The 12,939-nt window shown below is 29.6% G+C and overlaps 1 non-coding gene across 1 annotated transcript; it reads left to right on the forward strand.

Annotated features, from left to right (window-relative positions):
* The first annotated feature begins 709 nt into the window (after positions 1-709).
* TRNAQ-UUG (transfer RNA glutamine (anticodon UUG)) lies at positions 710-781 on the forward strand. Its single transcript has one exon. It is a non-coding gene; the product is annotated as a tRNA-Gln (tRNA).
* The last annotated feature ends 12,158 nt before the right edge of the window (positions 782-12,939 follow it).

Here is a 12,939-nt window from a genome sequence, read left to right on the forward strand (position 1 = left end):
CTAACAATATATAAATTATATGTGACTCCACTTTTTATCTGTTCAATCTTAATCGAACAACTATAATTGTTCATACCATTATGTCACTCTAAACATTATTTTATTTTTCATTTCTTTTCTGCATAATATTTTTGGATAAAATTTTGGACGTCCAATCATAAAATTAGCACGAACCTATAAAAAATAAATATTTCCTGTAAAAATAAATAGCCAAAATGGCCTTACAATTTTCAAGAGTATTCTGATAATTTTTTATTATTAGATTTTTTTTTTTTTTTTTTTTAATGTGTGCCCCTGTCAGATCTATCCATGTCTCAAATTTTACTTCAAAAGTATTTTTTTTAAAAAAAAAAAAAACTATGAGCTATCTGATCAAGATCTAACGGTTAATAATTAGCTTATGAGATTGTGACTCAAGCGATCTCAGCCATTTATTCAGATCTAATGGCTGAGACCAGGGGTCACATAGAAAGCTTCCCTTAGCAGTGAAAGGCCAGAGAAAGATCCATCACATTGTAATCAATGGTTATAAAGTGGGTATCAAAATTTTAGGCTAAAAGAAATTATTTTAAGTATTTTTTTTTTGTTTTATAGAGCAAGGGAGAAGCGGCATTGGTGGTGTTCTGGAAGGCATTCCTCGTTTTGTGGTTGCACAACAGAGACTTAGTAAGAATTGAAATAAAATAAGAATCGATTTCAACAAGAAGTTGGTTCTATGGTGTAGTGGTTAGCACTCTGGACTTTGAATCCAGCGACCTGGGTTCGACTCCCGGTAGGACCTCGTTATAGAATTAATTTTCGGAGAAGTTATTAGCTTGTTTTTTTGTTTTGGAAATTAACCTTGAGCCCACACGTTGCCCCCTGAACTAAAAATATGAAGTCTTTATGCTCTCCAAAATATCTATGAGTAATTTTAAAAGGGTTTCTCCAAAATATCTATGAGTAATTTTAAAAGGGTGTCTCCAAAATATCTATGAGTAAAAATATGAAGTCTATATGCTCTCCAAAATATATGAGTAATTTTCATAGGGTGTCTCCAAAATATATATATGAGTAATTTTAAAAGGGTGTGGTTTTTATAGAGTCGAGGCTCCAAATCTTCAACTTAGAGCCCACTTTTAAATAGTATCGAGAAATGTGGTTTCAATACTAGAAATGTTTGACGAGCCTTATAATATATTTTCATTTTCAATTATAAAACTTAAAGCTTAAAAAATAGTATAGATTGAGTAAATCTATGAAAACTTGAATAACTTAAAAATTGACAGTCTAAAAATACGTTACAAGATCCACTATTTCCAAAAAAATATACGTTTTTCTTCATGTCCATGCATCTTGATGTCAAGATGTTCAATTTGAGGATATTTGGGCATCAAAACAACCTCCTCTAGTAAAATTTTTAAGGTAGGCTCTAATTTGATTGATTAGAGTCTAGGCTCTATATAAACTTTTTCCATTTTAAAAATGATGAAGTTTCTATAGGACTTGGGCTTTATGAAAGCAAAATAAAGGCTCACCTCAAATCCTCATATGGAAAGCACTTTTCTGTATTGAAAATATTCATGATATCTCTAAAATCAATTTCCAACACCCACAATGAAATTTGAAACGCAACAAATGATAAAGATCTTGAGGATCGATGAACACTTATTTTTAGGGCAAAATGAAAATAATTTATTATAATATACATTATTTTAGAGCTCTAAATCCTATTTTTTTTCCACAACCACAATGTTCAAGTCAAGAGGATGTTCAAGTCAAGATGATCAATGTAAGGGTTTTCCAATACTTAAATTGTGAGTTTTGTTGAGTTATGAGGTGAGGCTTTACTTATTTTCAATTTCATAGAGTTTTGTTAAGTTATGAGGTGAGGCTTTTTCTATATATATATATATATATAGCCACTAGCTCATATAAACATATGAGCCCAACAGCTTAAATTGAATCTGGACCGATCTGACGATCACGGATGTCCGATAATATTTAAATTTTATTTATTTTTCTACCAATCTAAATCACTTAAAATTTTAGGCGTGTATTTATAAAAAATAGGTAAATATTCGAAAAATATCAAAAAAGTATTTATATGAAATAAAATAACCAAAATACCCCTAAAAGTTTCAAAAGGTATTTTGGTCATTTTATTTTTTACGAATAATTTTTTTATATTTTTATTACGCGCGCCTTGATGAGAAGAACACACACCTAAAATTTCAAATGATTTGGATTCGTAAAAAAAATAAATTCAAGAACTACCAGACATCTATGATCGTCAGATCGGCCCAGATTCAATCTGAGCCGTTGGACTCATATGTTCATATGAGCTAGTGGGCTATATACATACACACTTGTTCCTTCGAACAAAAAAAGTTACTTCATATGATGTGTTTTATCTAAATTTTGAGGTCCACTTTGGAGTCATCAAGTTAGTATTTTTTTTCTTTCCAAAAAGTGGGCAGTTGGGAAATTATTTCTTAGGTTCATCCACATTGCTTTGGGATATTTTTATTGGTTATTTTTTGAGTTTGGTCACTAGGTTGAAAAGCTTATATTCCCAAAACTTGGTATTTTAAAAATATGGCTACATAGGGTTTTACTTGAGTGAGTAAATTGATGGTATTCTTTTGCAGGAGTATATATTCTTTTGACTTTATACAAAACGTGATGCTTACATACTCAAATTATGCACAATATAAGATACTATAGGAGCTCCGCAAAGTTTTTTAAAACAGACCGAACCAGATCCTGAGCACTAGATCGGGTCTAGTTGGTAGGTGATGCTTCTCTGGGCCCTACAATTTCCCATGCCCTATTTTCATTTTTTATCATTATTTCCCATGATTTCAGCTAATCCAGAATTCCAGATAGGGGTGGCACTGGACTTGGACTTGGACTTGAGCCAAGACTTGAGGGATAGAACCGATCCGGGTCTAGATAAAGGTTAAAAATTGGACCCTACAGGTTGGGTCTAAATCCAAATCTTGGACCTAAACATTAGTCGGCTCTATGCCTGTTCGGGTCCCACACTATAATTTCGCATCAAGGTCTGGTTCCAATGACTTTGGGTCTGGTTGTACCCAACCCAACCCAACGCATTACCACCCCTAATTCCACATCACTCAATTATGCCGATCCAAACCGGTTCATTTGAGGGCAAATTCGAAACCCGATTCTAGGTTCTAAAATAGTGATTTTCCGTGGACACCTCATTGTATACCGCATTAAACAGATAGCAGTAGTGGATGGTTCAATATGCTATATTCGTTTTGGGACTTCCTCCAACAAGAAGGAATATAGCATTTGTAGCCAAGCTTGTATGCAAATAGCTAGGAAAGCAAAATATTCGTCAGGAATATTTAAACAAACATATTCCTCGATATCTTTATTTTATGGAAAAAGTTGTTTTGATGCCTTAATATCTTTAAATTGATCATCTTGACATCAAGATGTATGGACATGAGAAAAAAAACGGATTTCAAGTTCTGAAAATAGTGTATTTTGTAACACATTTTTGGACTGTCAATTTTCGAGATTTTCAAGCTTTCATATATCTGTCAATCTGCACTATTTTTGAAGCATTGAACTTTATAAATAAAAATAAAAATACATTTTAAGGCTATTATAAAGATTTCTTGTATTAAAACTACATTTCTCAATACTGTTTGAACGTAGGCTCTAATTTGATTGTTTAGAGCTTAGGCACTATACAAACCACACCCTTGAGGGGAAAAGTTTATATAGAGCTGAGGCTTTAAACAATCAAATTTGAGCCTACCTTGAAAACTACACTAGAGGTGGTTGTTTTGATACCCAATATCCTCAAATTGATCATTTCGACATTAAGATACATGGACTTGAGAAAAAAAAATGGATTTCAAGTTTTGAAAATAGTGTATTTTGTAGTGCATTTTTTTACCGTCAATTTTCAATTATCAATCTTTTATAGATCTGTCGATATACACTATTTTTGAAGCTTTAAACTTTATAAATAAAGATACAAATATATTTTAAGGATGTCACAAATATTTCTAATATTGAAACACATTTCTGGACACTATTTGAAGGTAGGCTCAAATTTGATTGTTTAGAGCCTAGGCTCTATACAATGCTCACCTTAATTTGCGCCACTAGAAGTCCAACTTTTTTAATTTTTAATTTTTATTTTTTTTTATTCACTTCTTATTCCTATTTCAAAAGTCTAATCACATTGGACATTCACACCTCCCCCCCTATATATATATATATATATATATATATATATATATATATATATATATATATATATATATATATATATATATATATATATATATATATATATATATATATATATATATATATATATATATATATATATATATATATATATATATATATATGGGAAAATATGTTGTGCGCCCACGGGCGTACTGCTACAGTAAATGCCCATGCGCCAGATTGAATTTAGGCCAATCTGTCGATCATAGATATCCGATAGTATTTTAATTTTAATTTTTTTTTTCTACAAATCCAAATCACTTGAAATTATAGGCATGTGTTCTTTAAAAATAGGCGAATCTACGAAAAATATACCAAAGTACCTCCAAAAAATTTTGGGGGATATTTTGGGCAATTTTTTCTCACGAATGTTTTTTTATATTTTTATTAAGTACACCTTGATGAGAAGAACACACACGTAAATTTTCAAATGATATATATATAACGAGAAGATTACCTTATCTATTTTTTTTAAAATGTAACTTAAAACTGTCCATCAAAACTCAAACGTCCTATAACGACGTTCATCTCACGTACATCTTTCATTAAAATTCAAACATAACCAAACGATCCCTATAAGTATTGTTTTCTCTCATTCACTCGTACTCCTTTCTCTCTTTACTATCTCTCTCTTTCTTTATCACATAAATTATATTTACTCTTCCTCACACACTCTTGAAAGCCTCATACACTCTTTGAATGAAATCCTAAAAGGAACATTCACCTTAGTCTCTTTCCTCATTCACTCTACTCATACTCCTCATTCTCTCTTTACTATCATTCTCTTTCTTTATCACACAAATCATATTTACTCTTTCTCACACACTCTTGAAAGCCTCATATACTCTTTGAATGAAAGCCTAACAGGAAAGCTTAACGAGACCATATTTTTTAACAAAAAAAGCAAAAGTGAAGTATTGAAGTAATAAATATAGTTTTATTACAAGAAATGAAAGTGAAAATGAAGTACGAGAAGGAAACCTATACTATTTTTATGACACGTTTCTCATTCCCTATTTTTTCTCTTTCTAAAAAGCAGTTCAGCTGGTATCTCTTTTTTTATAAATTTCAAAGCCAAAGGTTCCGACATCCTTGGGAAAGGGGCTAGGGTTGTGGTGGAGCATCCAACACCTTCCATTTCCACCACTAACAACACCCACTAATAGCTTCAAAAAGCTAACTCCTAATGGTAGCATCCAACACCGTCCATTCCCACCACTAACAGCACCCACTAATACCTTCAAAAAACTGACACCTAATCTACTTGAAAAAACGAGTAGGGGACTTAATTATCCAAACGAAAAAAAAGAAAAGGCTCCCACCTCCTTAATTCTCTCCAACCATCTCTCTTTAAATTAAATATGAACCATAATTTATTTCCTTTCTCATTTCTTCACTCATCCGTCTCTCCTTAAATCTCTCACAATCTCTCTTTAAATATCTCTTTTTTTATCTCTCTTTAAATTTCTCTCTTTCCTCCTTTTCTTTCCACACACTCTCTCTCTTATTTATTTCAAAGACTTATTATTATATCTACCATTTTCCCTTCTAGAGTCTCTCTCTCTTTTCTATTTTATTTTGTCTTTTCTAATTTTGACATGTTTTTTTGTATTGTGATTTACAACCAACATACCAGTCAATTATAAATCTCTCGACACTATCACATTTTAAATACCCTTGTGAAAGTTTAGGTAACAAAGTGAGTTTCTTTTATTGATTGTAGTTTGGTATTATATATATTTGTGTCTTTTGTCATTTAACTTAATTATATTTTATTCATTAAATATATATAAATTTAATTTATTATGTAAATAAAAAATAAAGAAAAATATTATTTAGCTTGAGTAATTGTGGTTGAGTAATTTGAATAATGATAATAGTATTTTCTAATTGTTATAGTTTTATGACCGTTAATCATAGATCTCTGGATGTTGTTTTGAACACCCTTTTAAAATATTAGGTAACAAAATGAATTTCTTTTATTGATTGTAGTTTGGTACTACATTTATTTGTGTCGTTGGCTCATTTAACCTAATTATGTTTATTTATTAAATTTATAAATGTAATTTAATGTGTCATTCAGAAATAAAGAAGAATATCATTTGGCTTGAGTAATTGTGGTTGAGTAATTTGAATAATGATAATAGTGTTTTCTAATTGTTGTGTTTATTTTCATAACTATATTGTTGTATACAATTATGATAATTATATTTTTTAATTAATCGATTAGAAGAATATTAATTTGATAATAATAATAATTAATTACAATAGTAATGAGACTTACATAATTATTGAAACTTTATAATATTTTCTATTTTTTAAAAATTATAATTTTATTAGTGGATATTATGATAATTAAGTTGTATTAATAATTGCATATATTTATTGATAATAAATAAAAATTTTCAATTTTTATGTATTTTATATTCGTCAATAATAATTAACCTGGTGATAATTAATCATTTTGATTATATAAATTATAAGGGAAAGTATATGATGAGACCATTTAACTTTGGTACAAGCTGGTCACAAAAAATCTTGACCATTGAATGTGAAATTTGGTTGTTGCATTTATTTCATTAACCAAGCACAAAGTTCAAAAGAATTTTTTTCGAACTTTGTGACACACCCAACCTATCTGATTTTACATCGGATGGTTGTAAGTAATTGTGACCTTCCTAGTTCAAAGGTAAATGCTCTCAATGTATACAATCCCTAATTATAATTCATAATTATTATAAGATTCATAAAAAAATAACTATAATAATTATTAAAAATAACAAGAGTATAATTGTAAGTTTGTATTGACTATTATATTTATTGTACAAATAATTACAGTTATAGATTGTATTATTATACATGTAACTATATATTAATAATAATATTGTTATAAAAATATATTCCACATTTTTATTTTTTTTGGAGATACCTTTGGTTGACATTATAAATGTGATTAGTATATGTCCATGAATAATATAATTCATTTGGTATAACGATATTAAATATAGTTTGATTAGTTATACATACAACAATTATGTTATACTACTAGAATTGTAATTAAATAATATTAAACTATTATTATGAGTTTTTAATATCAGTCTATTTTAATAAAATATGAATAATTATATAATATAAATTTATTTTTTAAACAATAAATATTACTATAATTAAATTAATAATCATAATAATATCATTTCTATGTTACTTAATTTGATATATTAAATTTTATGTGTTATTTAGTATAACACATAAATAATTTATTCATTTCGTTAAATTTATGTTGATTCAATCAAATAGTATTTCAATCATTGTTGTTTGTTCATGAAAAGTATTTCATCTCTCTTTCGCTATGAAAAGTACTTTATTTTTCTTTCGCTTTCTCCTTACATGCATGAGAAACTATTATTTTTATTTTATTGTGGAATTTATTTTAAATTTATTTCATTTTACATTTTGTAAATTTATTTTATTTATAAAATAACATTTAAAAATATATTACGTGCATAACATTTTAATATACCTGCAATGTAGGTGTTTATATATATGAAGATACTACAAAGCACCTATTGGCAAAAATGAACAGTGATTTCACCTACCCTCATCACCATCCAAACTTCATCGCACAGTCACATTTATCTGATAGTGTTTCATTTTTCATTTTTTTTCTATAAATCGACATGATATGAAACTTGGAGCATCTATTTATCAAAAATACGAATCTAATAAAAATATTAAAATAATAATTTGTAAAATATAAATTGATCAAAATACTCTTGACAATTTATGAGGGTATTTTAGTCAATTTATATTCTATGAATTATTTTTTCTATACTTTTATTAGGTCCGCCTCACTAAGATGTATGCACGTTCCAAATTTTAGATCATTCCGATAAGCAGAAAAAAAAATGAAAAATGAAATACTACTGAACAGTCGCGACCGTGTGATGAACTTTGGATGGTGATGAGCATAGGCGAAATCACTGTTCATTTTCGCATATAGGCGTTGGGAAGACTTTTTCATATATATATATATATATATATATATATATATATATATATATATATATATATATATATATATATATATATATATATATATATATATATAGGGAATGATTTCATGCAATGGTTGTATAGTAGTATAATGCAACCATCTTAAAAAACCATGTTAAAGACATTTATTTGACACGAATTTTTACATGTACACTATTTTAATTCTGAAGAACAATGACAAGAAGGGAAATTTTGAAAAAATGCTCTAGAAAGGTTTCACTCTAACTCAATTAATACAAGCCGTCTATTTTATTGAGATGGTTAGATATAGGCCTCAAAAGGAATTTTTTATTCCCAAATTTTTTATATAGCGTTTTCATCATTAGATTAATAATGCTAAAAACAAAAAAGTGATTTTGAAGTTGTTAAGGCCTAGATCTTGAAATTCACCAAATAGATGGTTGAGATTCATTGTTGGATGGGTATTAATTTTGACCATATCTAGGGTGCAAATTGAATTATTTTTCTTCTTAGGATTTTGATTATGAGGATGAAGAGAATGTGTGTGCAAAATTTGGTGTCATACAAATGCCAAAAGTATGGATTTCTAGAGGTGTGGTTGCATTATACTATTATACAACTGTCGTGTGTGTATATATATATATATATATGGGATATTTTAAACTTCACAACCCTTCAAATTACAAAGGTTCAAGATAAAGAGAGTTGTGAAGGGTGGATTTATTAATTTTTTTATCTATTTTTTTTAAAAAATTACTTTTATCGAGAAAATTCGTAAATATTACTACAAGACAGAGGGTATTTTTGTCATCTCCGTAAGGGGTAAAATTGTAATTTTAACTAAAAGACAATGACATTCTACAAAAAAAGTTCTAGGCAACTAACTTCAAAAATGCTATTTGTACTTTTGTGAAAATTTCAAATTTGTCATTGCTTAATGGTAAAGTTACCTCTTTAAATAATATTTTAATAAGAAAGTAATGATTGTTTTGAAAAAGTACACCCATCACAACCCCTACAAACTTAAACTTTGTATTTTGAGGGTTGTTAACTCTAGACAAAACATATATATATATATATATATATATATTAGGAGTTCCATTCCTAACATTGCTTTATCCTCTAACTATTGATGAAAAAGGAATTTCATCAACAATTCAAAATATTCCAATACAATTCAATTTCATACATAAACCAAAATTAAAAGAGTTAAATAATGTCAAAAGCCAATTACAAGGTAAAGAAAAATTCCTTTGCACACTTAAACAAGAAATTAAATACAAAGTAATTGAAGAGCAGTTGCAAATGCCTTCAGTCCAACAAAAGATTCAATCAATACAAAAGCAAATAGAAACCTCAATATGTAGCGAACATCCTAATGCTTTTTGGGATAGGAAAAAACATAGTATCAGTTTACCATATGAACCAACTTTCACTGAAAGTCAAATCCCTACGAAAGCTAGGCCAATACAAATGAATACTGTTTTATTAGAAATGTGTAAAAAAGAAATAGAAGAACTCCTACAGAGAAAGCTCATTAGACCAAGTTCTTCACCTTGGAGCTGTGCAGCTTTTTATGTTAACAAAAATGCTGAAAAAGAAAGAGGAGTTCCTAGATTGGTAATAAACTATAAACCATTAAATAAAGTGTTACAATGGATTAGATATCCAATTCCTAATAAAAAAGACAATAGTTAAATCTCCATAGACTTAAACCTAAAAACAATCAATCAAGATAGATAAAACCTAATCAAAAGACAGTGCTGTAGATCCTGGCGCAAAGTGGTATCAGAGCCATACAGTGATACACTGTTTTACAAATTGCAACAGTAAGAACTATTCCACAGTGGAACTGTGCAAACAGTTATAACTGTAGAATTTGTACAACTGTTCTTCCTACCTCATAAGTAAGATAAAGAGACATTTTACTATAAGAAATTAAGTGAGATTGACCACCAAGAAAGTTGGTCCGAGAGTTAAGACAAGAGACAAGTGAACGCCGATGCGAAAAGTACCGCCAAGGCCAGGAGAGCCGCTTAGGGAAAAAAGCTAAGGCCACTGAATGTCCAGATTGTCATTATCCGCAACCTACGGATGGCAAATCTCATAAGAAATCTTACTAGTAAAACTGTACCTTCATCTTCCAAACTTAGAGTCAAAAATAAAGAACAGATAATCATAAATGATATTGAGGAAAATATACAAAATTGGAATATCCCCAAGGTACCAATACATGATGTTTATAACAAAGGATCATTCAAACTTAAGATGGGTTATGCCATCAAGACTGTAGAAGAAAGTCTATCGGTCACTCAAAATCAAGAAGACTTTCACCTACTCTCTAAAAAAGTAATAAAAAAACATAGAGAAAATAATTACAAATATCTACACATTGGCCTCATTCAAATAGCCGTGAAACCTTTGACCCGACCAGGGTTGAACACTTCTGTGCTTGTATGCCTAAGAGATACAAGACACAATATCTTCACAGACTCTCTACTAGGCATGGTAGAATCCAGCCTCTGTAGTGGGCCAATATATTTTAACTGTTTTCCTAATTTTTCTGTTTCTTTAAATGACCCCAATATCTTAGATATATTAACCATAAATCTTAAAACACATGGTTTTAATATGGTCCATGGATCACAAAATCTTGCTATAGTCTATAGAATATACTATAAAGTTATGAATACATTAAGTCCTAATACCTTGAAACTTGATCAAAAAGATCAAACAATTTTGTTTCAAACAAATATAGAAAAATCTAATATGATAGTCCCAAAGACTATAAAATGGTCAGATATAATTCTACCTCAATCATGGGCATTACAAAATGCCAATCAACCACGAGAAATTCCTCAACAGCATATTCCCAATCATATCATAGAACATACAGATGGAAATGTAGAAATACAATTCCAAAATACAAATTCACGAACACAGGATGATATTGATATAAACAGGAAGAGAAATAATAAGCAAAATATACCAAGTAGAAAATCAATTTCTCATAACCCAAATATTATTATCTTACCTCCTCCTCCAAGTCATAGTCATCCATCTTCATCTAATAATCAAATAAATTCATCCAATTCCGATATACAATTTCAAGGAACACATAGAACCAGAGATAATATTGTAATCCCAACATATACATCATCTCATCCTACAACTTCTAATACTGAACCAAGTATAGAAGAATGACATGACTTTCAAGTTTGTACATTACAACTTGAAGAAGAAGATCCTACTCAATATTCAGAAGAATATATAGCATCCTATCTAGCCGCCAAGCTAGAAAGGAAACAAAGGAAAATCAATAAAGCTTTTATTAAAAAAGATTATTTATCAGAAGAAAATAAAAATATTCGAGAATGGTATTTACAAAGGTTTCAACCACCTAGATTAATGGAATTACTACATAAAAAATATAATAAATTCTTACACAAAGAAAGATTAAATATAGGATTTTTTCATTGGCTAAAAGACCTATGTTTAGAGAAGAATATTACTATTCCCTCTTTTGATAAAATTCAAAAAATTCAAACCATAGAAGAAAAAACATATATAAGTACTGATGGTACTACAACTGCTAGTATTCATCCACCGGAGAAAAGCATTATACTCAAAACAGGCATTCCAAAGAAAAATGAGCCTGTACACTCTCCATCCTTCTATGATATAGTGGCTACACCATATAAAGCTATCCCTAAAGAGATCAATAAAAAACAAGAGTACATACCCCATATTGTAGAACAAAATAATTATACAAACCTATATCTACAATCCCTTGGAAAGCAAACTGAAAGAATAGAAAGAATAGTATCCAAGGAATTACCTACGGTATCTCCCATACCTAAGTCAGTATTATTTAAACCACCACCTGAGTTAAATAAGAATAAATTCCACATTGGAGAAAATAATAAATCCCTTATGGATCAATTAATCTCCAAACTATCCCATCTAGATCTGAAAGGAGTACCTTCACCTCAAATCCATATTCCTCCATCTACTATCACTTCTCAAATACCTGAGTCATCTGACAAAGGTAAAGCTGTCATACCTGAGCATGAAACTATGATGCTCACAGAGGAAGAACCCATAATAGAGGATACAATCCAAAACCAGGAAAAAGCATTTATGGATACTACACCTCTAATGGAAACCCATAACAGCCTTACCCTATCATAAGAGACCTACTCCTGTTGACATTCAGATGGAAGAAGATTCAATACAACAGGCAGTATCTTATTCTGGAAGATCTATAGTTAATTGGCAGATCGATGGTTTATCTGAATTAAAAATATTAGATGTCATGAGACACATGACCATGTATGCCTCTGCAAATAAAATGGCAGGCAACCATGATCAAGAAGTTGCCAAAGCAATAGTAAATGGTTTCACAGGATGGTTAAGAGGATGGTGGGATTTTTATGTGGATGATGACACCAAACAAAGGATTTTAAACAATACTAGACAATGGACTGAAAGAAATGAACAAAACCAAGAAGTTGTATATACAGAAAGTGATGCTGTTAATACCTTGATATACACAATCACCTTACATTTTGTAGGCAGTACTTCATTACTTGCAGCAAGATCAGAAGACTTGCTATCTAATTTACGCTGTCCTACCCTTTCTCATTATAAATGGTATAAAGATGTATT

Source organism: Amborella trichopoda, chromosome 11 (assembly GCF_054954075.1).
Source record: "Amborella trichopoda isolate Santa Cruz 75 chromosome 11, AtrichopodaSantaCruz75HAP2 v2.0, whole genome shotgun sequence".
Taxonomy (NCBI): Eukaryota; Viridiplantae; Streptophyta; class Magnoliopsida; order Amborellales; family Amborellaceae; genus Amborella; species Amborella trichopoda.